A 15,297-nucleotide genomic window follows, 5' to 3' on the forward strand; every position below is an offset into this window, starting at 1 on the left:
AATATTTCACTTTCTTTGACTTTTGAGATATAGAAAATTCTAAAAATCATGAAAAATCTAATGTGTCTAGCTGTTTAGATATAGACAGTGTTGGGACAGTGTCTCTTTAATTAGCTTAATTAGCTTATTTCAACACATTCTAATCTGAGGTTGGGTACTCTCAAGAACATCTGCCATAGCAAATTGATTACTCTTTCAAAAAGTGACTTTTTTCAGCTAAGCAAAATAATCTGTGTATGCTTCGGGTAAAGACTGCAGTGTGGCTCAGTGGGGAAGCACTTGCCTATATTTGGTCCCTACCACAGGAAAACCACAGAGAAAAGCAGTGGGGATGGAAATGGCAAAGGAAGCAGGAAGAGAGCAAGATAAAGCAGAGGACCGAGTTCAGACAGTTTCTGCTTGGCAGATGCGTTATCATTACTGATAACTACAACCTTGATAAAGGACATTGGGGCTTAGATTTATAATTTTGGAGAGTTTTTATTCTCAGTCTACATTGAATTTCAGAAAACTCTAAAAGTTGCGGCAACCTGGGTCCCACTCCTGGGCAGTCCTACCTCCTTATTCCAACCTGGGGTTATGACCTGGCATCCGAGTGTTTGCAAGGTCCCCCAAATGGTCCTTATGTGGCTCCAAGGCTGAAACCTTCTAGCCAAGCCGCCTCTCTTTGTCTGGGTTTCCATCTCTTCTTGACTTCCTGTGGTTTGGAGGTTCCCAAGGGCATATGGTGCCTGTGACATTCAACAGTTTCAATCAGCAAACTGACCATAGATGGATCTCCTCTGTAGGCAATCCAATAACAAGCTGACAGCTGAGGTCAGCTGCACTGTGGTTGATTACCGATAGAAACATGCTTGTGTTGCTTTCTTCAGTCTCTTTGTGTGTACCTTTCAAGCTAAAGCATCTATTCTCTTTCCTGGCTGTCAGATAGATTCTATGTTCCAGGACACATCTGGGTCTCAGCTTCCACATTAATAAGGGAAGGAAGATGCATTATGTAAGTGTTTGAATGGGATGGGAGCCACTGTCTTGGCTGTTGAGGTCTGCACAAGAGCCACCCCTCATCCTGGGAGTGTGTGTTGCAAGACTCCTTGTAAATGCCTGAAACTGTGACTAATACCAGACTCCTTATATGCTGCCCTTCCTCCTATATCTACAGAACCATGAGGAAGTTTCATGTATAAATTGGGCACACAGTAAAAGATTAACAATAACATCAAAAAGTACTATTTCAGTATGGATTGTAATAAAAGTTATGTGAATGGCCTTTCTCAAAGTATTTGAACTCATTATATTATAGTGATAGTTCAATGTTTAGTTTATCATAGCTAACTGAATCTGAAGACAACGAAATTCTCCTCAGAAGAGGGCTGTGTGAGAGAGTGTTTTGTGTAACCAAGATCCATCAAGTCACCAAACCATTCATGACTTAGTGCCACTGTTAAGTATCCCAGGAAGCCTTAGGATTTTCCTATCTATTTTAGCTCTTAGGGGATTCAAGCTAATTTCCTTCCACATAAAAACACATTTATTCTGACCTAAGCAAAAACAGAGAGGCTTTTACCTTCCCTGGACCTATAGCATTCTTCTGAATGTAAGAAGGTGGGAGAGATGCTGAGAGTTGAAAACCTCTCCCATAAGTCACCACTTCGGGGTCCTGGCCCTCCCTAAAATCTAATTTGTACAAAGTCTTAAATGAGAAGTGCTTTGGCCTGGGAAGGAACTATGACAGCTAATGCACAGCATGGTGGTGGGACAGAGAAGAAAGGGCAAGAGCAGGCAAGTCATCAGCCAGACAAAAAACAAGTCACAGGGTCTCAGAGGACCACAGGCCTCTGCTCAAGACTTCTGCAGGCTACACTGATTTAAGGGATAAGAATATAAGCTAGATTGTTTGCAAAGTCTTATGTGGCAATTTGATCTCAGCAAGCCAGGAAACTTAGAGACAAGAGTGATGCCAACTGATGAACTATACACTTAGCACATATGAAAGGCTCGGAATGTTTGTTGCTATGGCTACCATTGGTGCCCGAGGTACTGGACCAAGGACTAGCAGGTTTGGATTCTGATGCTATGTAGTGGTGATTGCATTATTCCTAAAAGCATGCAAGGTCAGGCACATACTTTTCTGTACACAAGTTAGAGTTTCATATTCTGCTCAGTTAGAAGGAAGGCTGAGCTCTAAAATGTTTAATCTGAAAACAGAGGCAGTGACTCCATACAGCATGCTCAGAAGAAATCAACATTGCCTGAGGACTGGGGAAAATAGGCCCAGCTCTAATTAGAGATTTAATACCTGGTGCCATGTAGACACTTCAGAAACTGTTTGAAACTGGATTTATTCAATGTTTGTAATAATTCAGGTCTGACCCATATGGTTGAAAGAACTGATTCCAATATGAATTTTCAGAATCTTACTCTTAAGTCAAGAAGAGAGGGCGAAACAACAAGATTAAAGCAATGGCTGCCATACAAAGCAAGGATCTCAGATACACTGCTCTGACCAACAAGCCCACATAAATTTATGTTTGTTTGTATGGTTTGGGGGTGGTTGTTTTCATTTATCTTTCTACTCTCTCCTTCATGGTGCTGTGTGAACTTTTCTAAGCCATCTCATTTTTACTATTAATACAAATTCTATCTTAAAGCATATGAAGAGTACTTTAAATAAGCACTATCTATAATTCAAACTGTGTGCAGTTCCAGACCGGCTCCCTTCCCCTTAGGCTAAATCAATGATGCTTTCCTAATGATTGGATCAGATTATGTTCATCTTAATAAATAATCCCTTTCAGCTTTGCCTTTCCTGTTCAAAAGGCCAACCACTCCTTACAAATGCTTTTTCGTGAGAACATTTGCAAACATCTCCTAAAGTTTTCACTCAGAATGTAATCCCAGCTTAGAGAAAGCCTCACCAAGCACATAGAAATGTCTTCACAAATGCAGTTTCCCATCCATCCTTCTCAAAGGGATGCAACACAGACTCCTAGGACTGGGGATTCACATCTAGGGGGAACCACTGATCCGGGGAGGGGGGAGGACCGCTGTTTATGCCACAGCTTTCAAGCCAGGCTGGGTGTTAGGAACCAGCTAAGGTAAGAAGCAGCTTTTCTACTAACTTCACACTATCGAGTTAAGATACCACCTCAGCACCAGGCTATTCTGTGCATGCCTGCCTCTAAAATGGTGCCTACTATAACTCTCTCATGGTGGTTTCACAAACTTTGTCTAAGTGACAAACGGCATTTGCAGCATCTCTGGATTGATCCTGGACCATCTCAAGGCACTGCTCCACCACATGGTCACAGGCCATAAGCAATACATGCACCATTGTAACGACTACCACTTGAGGTTTATGTGCAAAGCTCACTGGTCCTTCAAACACATCCCCACAGTTTCTGAAGCATTTGTGCTGAGCTGACTTCAACAAATACCACCAGTTAATTTGTTAAAAGGAAACTGTCTCCCCACTTTTACCTCATAAATCATTAGAGCAGACATGGGCTTATGCCTCTGCTCAACACTTTAAATCAGTGACTATCTTTGAGTTTGTTTCTTGTCAACACAACCATTTATTGAGTTCTCACTCTGCTCCCAAGCACTGCGCCAAGCCATGCTGTCTTGGTTTCTTTTCCTGTTACCATGATACAATACATAATGCATTTAATAGCATACAACATGTACAGTAGTATATAATATCTACTCTATACCCTGGCAAAGCAACTCAAGGGACAAAGGGCTTGTCTCACAGTCCTAGGTTGCTCTCCGTTATGCAGGGAAGCCGCAGCAATGGGAATCTCAGGCAACTTGTCTAGTTGCACTGACAGTCAGAAGCAGAGAACAGTGAATACTTCTATTCGGGTCATTTCCACCTTTGTCTTCAGTCCAGGATTATGTATTGGAAATAGCACCACCTATGTTGGGTGGCTCTCTTACTTCAATTATCCTAATCAAGATAATCCCCCACAAACTTGCCTCCCCCTCCAAAAGCCTTTCTTCCAGGTAATTCTAGATGTCATCAAGGTGACTAACCATCACACATATGGCCACATTCTCTCTATCCATCTTCATGACATCTCAGAAATAACAAGTATCAGTCCACTACATAAGCTAGGAAGTTAAAGCCTCAACAACAAACTCGGGATCTTTCTGGGAGCCAAGGTGAGGTCACACTTCATGACTTAGCTACCAGGAGCACTTCAGGTCAGCAACTGTATGCATAAGACCAACATTACAATGTGTATTAGTAAACCAAGTTCTCATCCCAGCACCTTGCTTCGCTCTTAAGGCATTAGCACTGTACCTGCAGCTTGAACAGTACTTCTTGTTTGTCCACTGCACCTTAAAACCTCTCCACATTTTTCAAAAGAATGTCCATAAGGGATTACCTTCATAAATACCTAACCACATTTCAAGGTTATGGATATTTTGTGTGTTGGGAATGTTCTTACTATCGTCTATGAATTTAATAAAAGGGAAATGTTTCATATGGCATGTAGGTATCATTTCAAAAATCTATTTCTCCTCAGTGTGGCATCCATCTTGCCTTTCTATTCCCCTGGTGTTTCTATAGTAACCTGGCATCCTCAGCTGCCACCTTCTATTGGCACCAAAGGATCATTTATAATCACACACACACCCCAACTTGTTCTGAAATACAGCTTCCATCTCACAACACAACAGATCGTGTGAAAGTTTAGCAAGACCTGGAGCATCTCTTATCTTGAATTAAACTCAAGTTTTCACAGGAGTGAGAGTATCAAGAATGGTGGTGTTGTAGGACTCAGCTTTTAGCTTCACAGCTAATAAAAAGCTTGCTAGCGTAGAGGATCTTGGGAGTCAAACTATACCTTTTACACCTGCTATAGTGCCTTCCATGACAAGGACAAATAACCAGACACAGCCACAACCTGCAAAAGAGAGCTGCAGAAACATCTTTCCTAAGGTTAGTCTCACCACCATTCCCACTGCCCCCCACCAGCGCCTCTAGCTCCATTATACAGTACAGGGTATGACCAAGTTATTCCTCATACCAGATAATCCATTTCTGTGATCAGAGCCTGTCACGGCACAACTACAAGAGCCATTCAAGCTCTTGAAAGCCACAGAAGCATTCTTTTGAGACACAACCTTGCAAGCTTACAGTGACACTTGAGTGGCTGCCATTCACCTCTTACTATAAGACTTACTGTGCAATCACACTGCTTGTCATTGTGCTATAAATTGTGTTTTTGTAGGGGTGTGGAGACATGCACGCATATATGTGTGGGTGCATGCACATGTGGAAGCCAGAGGGCAGCTCCAGAAGTTGTTTTTTGAGTTTTAGTGTCTCACTCAACCCTGGGCCTCACCAATTAGACTAAGGCTGGCTGGTCCGAAATCCTCACAAACTCACCTATCTCTGGGATTAAAAGTGTGTCCCACAACACATGACTTCTTTTGCTTGGGTTCTGGGGCTCAAACACAGGTCCTCATGTTTTCAAGGCAGGCACTTGATTGCCATCTCCCAGCCTATGAACTACTTCTTTTTAAAAAATGTAATTACCTTATGCTCAAGTACATCATGCTCTCATTTAGGTAGATGAATTTTCTAAATCCATCCACTCAAAATGTACCATATCCGCTCCATCCATTATCTCTCTCCAACTCTGTATCAACTGATGGCAACACAAAAAGATATAAAATTGTATCCAACCATAAATAAATTAAATCATGACATTTGTAGGAAACTACACAGAACTAAAATTATGTTAAGCAAAGTAACTCAGTCTCAGGAAGATAAATAATGCACTCTTCCTCTCATATGTGGATCCTAGATTTTAATGTTTACAGCCGTGTATATATGTGTGTGGAGAGAGTATAGGTCATGGAAGTGGGAAGGGGACCCTTAGAAGTGCAAGGGGGATCTTCAGGGGAGAAGGTAGAAAGAGAGTAAGGATATAAGGCAGGTAGTAGAGGGAGCCCTATCCAAGAGGAGAGAGCAGGGGGAGACAGGGAGGGAGCCCAGGAAATCGATCAACACAACATAGGAAGGTGCTTTCATGAAGCCCATTGTTCTATACCTTAACATAAAAACAGGAGTTTAAACCCTTCTCCTAAGAAAAGCTCCAGGGTATCCGGTCATGGAGGAGTGTGCCTGTGATCCCAGCACTCAGAAGCAGAGATGAGAAGAAGCAAGAGTTTTAGGAGGGCTACATATCATGATGTTTCGAGTAGGGTCCACTGTGAACAGCCTCCAGCACACACTCAGTCCACCACGAACTGATCTGCTCTGCTGTGCTGTCACGCACTAAGACCCTTTAAAGCCCTGAGCCATAATGGCCTTTCCCCCTGTCAAAGAAAAGAGAAAACTCCAGGCCAAAACACCCACCTGGTTTCTTGTAAATATTTAAAAGGAAGGGGTAATACTGATCCTGGTAATTCACCCAGAAAGCAAAACAGAGGGAATACTTTCTAAAAATTTGAATTATGAAGCCAGACTTCTTTTAACAGTATCGTATAAAACTCACCACCTGTTCATGGTAAATACTCCTCCGAAGCAAGAATAGAGGTGACTTACTTGCAGGGCAGACAACCAGGTCCCACCACTGCTGCTCCAAAGCTCTCGGACGCCCAAGTGTCCGACCTTCCTACAGTGACAGGAACTGCTCAGCTCTGAGGAGATCCTATGCAGGGGAAAGGAAGAACCTGCCCAAGAAACCAAGTGAGAATCCTTTAGTCTTCTCTGCAGCATGAAGCTCTTTCTATCCAAGGGAATAGAATAGACCAAAGCCTCCCGGACTGAAGCTTATAGGTCTATGTTGTACCTCGCTACTCTAAGGTTGTAGTCTGGATAGCTTCTCTGAGCTCAGCGAAAAATGAAGGACTCCCTTTTCTTTTCTTCTCCTTTTTTTTTTGCATTGTTTTAAATTTATGTATTTACATAAAATTCTGCTCGCCCCTCCTGGTACTCCTTCACAGGGTTCCCCACTCCATCCCTCCACCCCTTTGCCTCTGAGAGGATGCTCCCCCTGGGTATCCCTTGATCTTACTGCATCAAGTCTCTGCAAAATTAGGCACATCCTTTCACATTGAGGCCACTCAAGGCAGCCTACTGCTGTATATGTGTCAGCCCAGCCCATGTATGTCTTTTGTACAAGATAATTAACATTGTTGGTTTTCCTGTGGGGTCACCATCACCTTCAGGGCCTTTAATCCTTCCCCTAACTCTTCCAAAAGGGTCTCTGACCTCTGTCCAATGTTTGGCTGTGGGTATCTGTGGTGCGCTGCTGCGCATGCGTAGTCTCCCTCCTGAAATCGCCATTAAACACCAGTAAGGCGAATGCCTGAGCAGCCGGTAACTGTCAAAAACTGACACAGCCCAACGTGTCATATCTGCCGAGACGCATCAGCCAATAGAGTAGGGACACGCCGACCCGATGGGTATATAAGGAGAGCTCCTCTTCCCCTCGGGGTCTTTCCTCATTTTCATTGGAATAAAGCTTGCTGCAGAAGGATCCTGGTGTCCGAGTCCGTTCTTGCTGGCGAGAAGGTGACGCGGGTCACAGGTATCTGCATCTGTCTCAGTCAGCTGCTAGGCAAAGCCCCTCAGAGGACATCTATGCTAGGCTCTTGCCTGCAAGCACAACATAACATCACTAATACTTTCAGGGACTGATGACTGCCCATGGGATGGGTCTTAAGTTGAGCCAGTCACTGGTCGGCCATTCCTTCTATCTCTGCTCCATCGTTGTCCTTGTGTTTCTTTTAGATAGAATCAAATTAAAAACTTTTGGGCCAAAAGTTTTGTAGATGGGTTGGTGTCCCCATCCCTCCAATGGGGGTCCTGTGTGGCTACTGGAAGTGATCTTTTCAGGTTCCATATCCTCACTGTTGGTCATTTCAGCAAAGATCACTCACATTAACTCCCAAGAGCCTCCCCATGCCAGGTCTCTGGGACTTCCTAAAGATTCCCCCACTCCCAACCCCAGGCAGCTGCAGATTTCTATTTATTCCCCTGGTCCCCTGGGCCTCTCTCCTGTCTCTCCCCATCTCTGATCCTGTCCCCTCTGCCTCCCCTCTCCCACTCAGGTCCCTCCTTCCTCTGCCTCCCTTGATTATTTTGTTCCCCCTTCTAAGTGGGATTGAAGCATCCTCACTCAGGTCTCCTTCTTGTTTGACTTTTTATGGTCTGTGGGTATATCATGGGTATTCTATAGCTTTTGAGTAATATCCACTTATCAGTGAATACATACTATGCATGCCCTTTTGGATCTTGATAACCTCACTATGGATATTTTCTAGTTCCATCAATTTTCCTGCAAAATTCATGATGGAGGACTCACTTTTCCAGGAGAACGTCCTCTTCTCTGCCTGACTTTATCTGGTGAGCTCAGCCCTATACACTCTACCTGAGGAAAGCCACATATTCCTTGGCAAACTTTCAAGTTCAGCTTCTCTCCCCACCCCACCTCCCACCATAAGAACTTGTCCAGAAAGTACCTGGGATTCCTGAAGTGCCTCTCCATGCTTTCATAGGACTTTAAATTCTAGCCAATGAGAGAAAGCCCTCCACCCCTGAACTTACTCCTGGCAGGGCCAAGATCCTGTAGACTCCACCTTTTCCTGACTCAACTTCATACTTCTGTGAGGTGGAGCCCGGACACCCTGAGGGAGGAAGCAGAGGATGATGCAGAACCACAGCTGGTCCCCAACATGCATACCACAGGTCCATGTTGATTTCAAGACCAGTCAGTGAAGTTCTACCCCATATCTATCTTAGGTCAAAAATAAAATGTATGTACCCCTGTATGTTAGTCTCTTCCGAAGAGACTAACATACATCTACCTATTGCCCTTAGTAAAGACACACACACACACACACACACACACATGAATATACAGGTACATACGCACACACACACACACAAAGTCAACAAAAGATTCATAAAAACTCAATGTGCTAAGCATTATTCAGACTACCCACTCCATGCTAATCCTCATGAGAAAGTACCACCTATAATTTGCCTAGCAAATGCAGTGAGAGCCACAGAATGCATCTGGTGAAGCTCACCATGATACAAAGGCTTGCCTACCACCATGACCTGCTCCCTGCAGCCACAGATTCATATACTAAATGTTATTATGGTGCCCCTTTCATTGACAATAAAGATGTAAGGATAAGCTCTGTACCCTAGGCATGGTAATACACTCCTGTAATCCCAGCATTCTTGAGGCTGAAGCAGGAGAACAAAATGACTGAGCTGCATGTTGAGATTCTGGCTCAAAATAAAAATTGCTCTATATTTTCAGTCAGAAGTATTTCAGAGAATGAAAACATCCTGCCAAAGAGAAAACACAAATACCAGGGTATAGGTCCTCTCACATTGTGGCTCAGCTAGGAAAATCATTGAATGTTAAATGCCAGCGACATTATATGGCTTAAATTTTCCTATTAAAATGTGTAATATTGGATGATTGTGCATTTTGTTTGCGCGGAGGCAGAGGAGGCTTACTCTCCAAGACTGCAAATGTCATTACAAAGTGTTACATATTTATTGGCTCATCTGCTGCTCCAGCATTATGGGAGGGGGAGGGAGTCTTAGTATAAGTAATTTCTTCACAGTTACAGTTTTACCACCTGATGTGCAAAATAACAACACTCGGTAAGCATTTATTATTGTGCTGAGCAATTTCAATTTTCAATTGAATTCGTGTTCTTTAAAGCCCACAAAAGTGAACATTTGCTTCACTTCAGGTTCTATTTCCATCTCTTGGTTGAAAAGGATATTCACTGGTACTTGGGAAATTCAAGGCTGGAGAATGGCCAGTATGGTTGGGAGTAGGGGGTGGGGGTCTCAACACACTACGGTGATAGAAACATGATTGTGTGGTCACAGATGTGGCCACTGTTCGTTACAGAATGGACACCACGGTAGAGATAAGAGAGGTAAATTTAAAATCAGACCACCCAGGTAAGTGGGAGCCAGCTGCTATATTTTGCTAACATTGAATTGAATTGTCCTGCAAGCTGTGGCTGTTTCTCTTGGCAAAATACAAGTCTATGTATCAGTTGAGGGTTCTTTCAAAGGCAACCAGTCCCCAAATAACAAAGACCCCAGCAGAAAAATCCCAGCCAGAATATGACATTCACACCTAGAAAGGATAGAAATGAACTATCAACAATAGAATACCCTGCCCCTCTCCTGCCTTGAGTCCCCCCTAAAAGTTGGCTTTGAGGGTTGGAAATGATATCACACAGGTCTTTATCCCATAACAAAAGACTGCCTATCATGTCTTCTTTAACACATGGTCTTGCTACCAATGCTGTATAACACAACACTCCAAATTCAAGAGACATAAGACCAGAACCACAGCATTATGCTCACAGATTTTTTTTCTATGTCTTAACTCAACTCCATGATACCTGTGGCTTCAGCTGGGAAGATTCACATGAGTAGGGGACTACTAAATGTCTGGCAATTAGAATGATCTAGAAGATTCTTCTCACATGTTTCTAGTGTCAAGTAGAGGACACATGAAGGCTAGAATTTAGGTGGGACTACTGACTGGAAGACCTACTTGTGGCCTCTTCACTCAGTTATTTCCAACAGGACAGCTGGGTCCTAAGATGGGGTACCAAGAAAATTCATTAGAACCAGATGAAAGCTGTAAACTGTTGGGATTGGTTCTAACTGTCTTATTTCAGCTCTCAAAAAGTCTCACTTCCAGACTCTGCCCCAAGCTGGCTTTGATTGATAATAAAGAATTGCCATACAGCTGGGCAGAAAGATGGATGTGGACTTTTAGATTGAGTAGTCAAGAAGCCAGGAGAAAGAGGAGAGACAAAGAATCACCGTGACAGGAAGAAAAAAGATGAAATTTAAAGGCCTGCTGGCATGTACGAATCCAGGAAAGTGGCCCTAGAGGCCAGTTTCCCAGCTGGGTCTAGGGTAGCAGAGATGAAATATAGATTTTAAAAGAATACTGGAGGAAGGTGTTTGTTAGCTGTGGGAGGATTAGAAATGTTCAGCCATTGAGCTAGTCAAAGGCTAGAAAAGCGACATGCCAGGAACCAAAGTGGTTTAACTAATTCCTCACTATAGTACACCTTTCTAGAACCAATATTAAAAGTGACATGGAATATCTGCACAGCAGTCTGTTCGTTACTGTGATAATCAATACTGTCAATTTGACAGAATCTGGAATCCCCTAGAAACCAAATTTCTGGCTATGTCCATGAGAAAGTTCCTAAATTGGTTGAATTCAGACAGGAAGACCCATGTTAAACATGAATGGAATCATATCATGGACTGAGATCCTGGACTGAATAAAAAGGAAAAAATAAAACTGAGCCAGGCAGCATTATCTCCCTCTCCTTCCTGACTACAGATGCAACACAATCAGCTGCTGACCTGGACCAACAGGTCATTCTTCAGTAATGGTCCTAAGGAAAAAGGACCAGGAGATGAAAAACAAAGAAGATAGGACAGGTGGCTTCAGGAGGTCTTGGACAAGCTGGTGGCTATGTCAAGCAAGTGTATTAAGAAGTACAAGATCCCATTTGTAGCTCTCAAAGGAAGAAAAACAGGACACAGTCAGTAAAAAGCCATCATACAATGGGATGAAGTCAGCAGGAAGGAAATCAAGCAATGTTACACAAGGAGGACCCAAGTTCATTGTATCTCAAGTACATCATAGATGGAGCCCACGACAGCTTTGAAACTGATAAGCCCGGTCTCTTCAGAGGAAAAAGCCAAGTTCCAAGGAACCAAAACCAAGACCCTGACCCCAGGCCCAGAAGTTGACATCAGTGTCTTCTCCCATCACTCTCTATTCAACAAGGCAAGACCTCTCACTGAACACAGAGCTCATCAATTCTGGCTAGTGTGGCTAGCCAGCATGGTTCATGAATTCTAAATGTGTGCCTCCAGAATGCTGGGATTAATGGCAGCCACTGTGCCACCCAGCTTCTTCATGAGTTATAGAGACCCAAACTCCAGTCCTCACACTTTGACAGCAAGCATTTTATCCTCTGATCCACTTTCCAAGTCCCTCTTCTTCTCATCCCATATAACATAAGCTGTATTATTTTTATATCCATATTCTGTGTTATTAAGACTGTGCCATTGTACTCACATTGTAAGATTTTGTGAAAGGAGTACATATACTCAAGGACTTCACTTCCTTTTTTCTCTTAGGAAAACACCAGAACATTTTATGAAGGATAGCTGTATCATGTTTTATGACCTGATATGGATCTCCATTAGAGGGTAGGAAGATAAGCCAAGGTGACAAAAGATAAGATTACAATGGTTCATTTTAGATGATATGCTTAGGTTATCAGACACCCAAACAGACAATAAAACTAGACCTTAAAACTTCTTGGCTTATCTAGTCTAGATATGAGCTTCATCTAACCCACTGGGGCTGGAGGACAATTCTGTACTCTCAGATCTGTAGATGGGACATGCCTATTTTCTCTTACTTGTAGACATCAGAGAACCTTTAGACTTGGGACTTAGACCAATGTCCCTTTTTTCCGAGTTTCTCAAACCTTCACCTTAAACTAAGAGTTGCTGTGGGGTTGTAGCCTTCATGGGTCCTTTGTTGGGTTGAATTGTGGGTCCAACGACTGCCCCCCCAAGGGGCTAGGGCCATGGCTCAGAGGGACAAAGGCAAGGGAATTTGACTGTGATCACTCTACACTGGTGCTGGGCAGACAGGGCTGTGAGAAGCCGCGGCATCACAAGTCTGAGGTCCTGCAGGGAGGGAGAAGCTCTGGCTGCAACCCTTGGGGATGAGAGTCTTGGTCATGGAGACTCGCTTGGCTGGGTCACAGCTGGCTCCGATTGCTTGCTTGCTTGCTTGCTTGCTTGCTTGCTTGCTTGCTTGCTTGCTTGCTTGAGTTGGTGGCCTCCGTGGCTAGAAGCGTAGAGAGGTCGTTGTTGGGAGATTAGACAGCAGCTGGCTCAGTAGTTGAAAACCTTCTCCACAGTTCCCCACAACGGGTCCCAAAGAAGAGAAATGGGCTATGATCTTAAGATATTTATTGTCATGGCGGAAAATGGATGAAGCTATACACCAGTACTCTCAGTATGGGCCTGAGGTTAAATACCTTTTTGTAAGGAAGAGGGTCTGGGAAGGAATGTTTAATTGGCTATACCCTCTGTCCTTCAGGTATCTCATTAATATGGAGATCTATCTTGAGAGTCTCCGGTCATCTCTAGCCAGTGCTTGACCAGAAACCACCATGTCCTTTCATGATCCTACAAGTTGCTGATTGTTTTCAAGCCTTTGCACTCAGACTAAATTGTAACATGGTCTTCCTTCACTCTCTGGCTTGCAGGTGGCAGGTTTTAGCCTTGTTGATCTTCACAAATAAATGAGCCAATGTCCATAATAAACTCCCTCTTGTATCCCTGTATATCTTCTTTGGATTGTTCTCTTTTGACTATTACAGTCTCAATGGAAATCCTAGATATTTTTCTTTAATACTACAGTTATTGTCGATATCTCAATTTGTCACAGTTGTCACTATTTTTTGAAATGGCGGTTGAATATGAGACAACTCACTCTTCCCCAAGCTACTGAACGTACTAATTAAAATGCATACCCCAAACTTGGATGTTTAAAAAAATGTTTAATAACTTTTCCAATAAAGTTGGTTTCCTTTATAATCCTATGCATAAAAACTTGCTTCTGGGAGCAAGCCATGTGGGAGCAAAACACACAGCTCAGAGGTTAAGAGCACTTGCTGTTCTTGCAAAGGATGCAGGTTCAGTTTCCAGCACCTATATCAGGCAGCTCACAACTGCCTATAACTACAATTCCAGGAGATCTGATGCCCTCTTCTAGCCTCCACAGGTACCTGCACACATGTAGTACACACATGCACACAGTTACACACATGCACAATCAAACAGTTAATTTTTTTTTAAAGAAAACTTTCTTTTGAGAATCATCAGATATCTCCAATTATCAAGGGAGTCCATGCCATGTAAGACACAACCCTCAAAATTTAGAATATGTGTTCCATTATGTTGAGCTCTGTGACTAACAGAATTATGAGCTCTCCTAGGCACCTATCTCGTGCATGGGCAACACCAATGGGATGGTAATTTCTGGAACCAAGAGTAGAAATACTGATTACTCAAAAACCACTGGGACATCCCTTCAGCCCTAACTACTTTTACTTAGACCTTTGAAACTTTTAATAAAATACTGATACCTGTTAAAAGCAATAGATACTCTTCTAAAGGACCTGAGTTCAACTCCCAGCACCCACATACCTCTTTCTCAGTCCTTCCTCAGACTGGACCTTCCTAATACTCACAAGACAAATCTAAATAATGACATGGAAAATGGCTCCCCTCTTGTGAGTACATGGCCTTTTAGGGCATGCAAGGTTTTTTAATTAATGGAGGATTTCCCTCACCTATGCTATCATCCTCCACAAGGCACCCCCGATGGAGCCACACTGGTGGTTTCTAGGTGGGATGCTTTATGAAGGCTGACATGATGCTTCCTTCCTGCTGGGATGATTTGCACCACTATCTGGTTATCCAGCTTGGCATGTGCAACCTTTGCTCAACCAGCCCTTTATTATACTTACTGCTTTGCCCAGAGCCCTTTGTTCAGACAGCAGCCTCTCAGCTCCCTGTGACAAGACTCCTATAAACCCTCTGGGGAGCCAAAAGAAATAATGTCACATCCATGAAGTGAGCAAAGGTCAATCTTCCTGTGTGGCCACAGAATGTGCCCCAGGGAGATGGTATCATTATTCCTTAAAGATGGAAGTCATCCAACTTTCTTCTCCAACTGTTTCTGGCTACAAAACACAGCAAGGTGTGAGAAGGAAAAGCCAGAGAAGATTCTCACGCTTTTCTTGAAAAGCCTAATGTTGGAGGTGGCTGGGTTTCTGTAGACACAAGAGTGTCTGTGTGGCCGGGCAGTGGTGGCGCACGCCTTTAATCCCAGCACTTGGGAGGCAGAGGCAGGCGGATTTCTAAGTTCGAGAGTTCGAGGCTAGCCTGGTCTACAGAGTGAGTTCCAGGACAGCCAGGGCTACACAGAGAAACCCTGTCTTGGGGAAAAAAAAAAAAGAGTGTCTGTGTGGACACATGTGCCATTTTCAAACTCTTTAAGAACCAAAAGAAAGGAGGAGGAGGAGGAGGAGGAGGAGGAGGAGGAGGAGGAGGAGGAAGAGGAGGAGGAGGAGGAGGAGAAAAACTTTCAGTCTGTGAATTCCTTCAGTGACCTTGTAGGGCTTTTGTGTGACATGTTGCACCTGGGGCTGTTCGTGCCAGGTGCACTATTT

Source organism: Grammomys surdaster, unplaced genomic scaffold, assembly GCF_004785775.1.
Source record: "Grammomys surdaster isolate TR1022 unplaced genomic scaffold, NIH_TR_1.0 125428, whole genome shotgun sequence".
In the NCBI taxonomy this organism is placed as follows: Eukaryota; Metazoa; Chordata; class Mammalia; order Rodentia; family Muridae; genus Grammomys; species Grammomys surdaster.